Source organism: Colobus angolensis, unplaced genomic scaffold (assembly GCF_000951035.1).
Source record: "Colobus angolensis palliatus isolate OR3802 unplaced genomic scaffold, Cang.pa_1.0 Scaffold239, whole genome shotgun sequence".
Taxonomy (NCBI): domain Eukaryota; kingdom Metazoa; phylum Chordata; class Mammalia; order Primates; family Cercopithecidae; genus Colobus; species Colobus angolensis.
The window spans coordinates 1,861,696-1,863,347 of NW_012115588.1; positions in this window are offsets into that span (position 1 = coordinate 1,861,696).

Genomic DNA, 1,652 nt, shown 5'->3' on the forward strand with positions numbered 1-1,652 from the left:
TCCGCCCGCCTTGGCCTCCCAAAGTGCTGGGATTACAGGCGCGAGCCACTGTGCCCAAGAGTTCTATGCCCTGGCCTATGGCCATCTTTAAACTGCCACACATTGGGTATGTGGCTTTTGGGGTATTTTTCTGTTTGTAGTTGTATGAACTTACAGATTCAAACACATATGATAAGTTCCAATCCATTGCAATTCTTCTTTTTTTTTTTTATTTTTTTTTTTGAGACAAGAGTCTTGCTCTGTCACCCAGGCTGGAATGCAGTGGCGTGATCTTGGCTCACTGCAACCTCCGCCTCCTGGGTTCAAGCAATTCTCTCTGCCTCAGCCTCCCAAGTAGCTGGGATTACAGGTGCCTGCCACTGAGCCCAGCTAATTTTTGTATTTTTAGGAGAGACAGGGTTTCACTATGTTGGCCATGGTTGGCCAGGGTGGTCTCGAACTCCTGACCTCAGGTGATCCACCTACCTAGGCATCCCAAAGTGCTGAGATTACAGGCATGAGCCACTGCACCCAGTCTATTTATTTATTTATTTATTTTATTTTTTGAGATACAGTCTCACTCTGTCACTCAGGCTGGAGTGCAATGGCGTAATCTCAGCTCACTGCAACCTCTGCCTCCCAGGTTCAGGCCATACGCCTGCCTCAGCCTCCTGGGTAGCTAGGGTTATAGGCATATGCCACCACACCCAGCTAATTTTTGCATTTTTGTAGTGATGGGGTTTCACCAAGTTGGCTAGGCTGGTCTTCAACTCCTGACCTCAGGTGATGCACCTGCCTCGGCCTCCCAAAGTGCTGGGATTATAGGCCTGAGCCACTGTGCCCAGCCCATCACGGCTGCACCATAATCCACTCAAAGTACTTACTCCCTCCCACACTGTTTAACATTTAGTTGTTTCCAGTATTTTACCCTAACCAATTTTTCTGTAAACCTGATAGTACACTTAGTGCTTAGAACAGAAGCTCTTCTTTTTCATTTTTATTTATTTATTTATTTGTTTTGAGACAGACTCTCACTGTCACCCAGGCTGGAGTGCAATGGTGCGATCTCCGCTCACTGCTACCTCTGCCTCCCAGGTTCAAGCGACTCTCCTGCCTCAGCCTCCCGAGTAGCTGGGACTATAGGCAGGCATCAAAAAAACGCCCAGCTAGTTTTTTTGTATTTTCAGTAGAGATGAGGTTTGGTCATGTTGGTCATGCTGGTCTCGAACTCCTGGCCGCAAGTGATCCATGGGCCTTGGCCTCCCACAGCGCTGGGATTACAGGCATTAGCCACTGTGCACGGCCAGAACAAGAGCTCTCAAAATATCAATTAGCTTGGCTGGGCACAGTGGCTCACACCTGTAATCCCAGCACTGTGGGAGGCCAAGGCCCACTTGGGGAGGCTGAAGAGGGAAGATCACTTGAGTCTACAAGTTTGAGACCAGCCTGGGCAACATAGGGAGACTCTGTCTCTGAAATAAACAAACAAACACACACACACACACCAGCTTTATTACCAAAAAAAAAGAAAAAAAAAAAAGAAAAAAAGAATAACTCCAGACTGCTTCTTATGTATGGCCGGACACAGTGGCTCATGACTAATCCCAGCACTTTGGGAGGCCGAGATGGGAAGATCTCTTGAGGCCAGGAGTTCAAGACCAGCCTGGGCAACA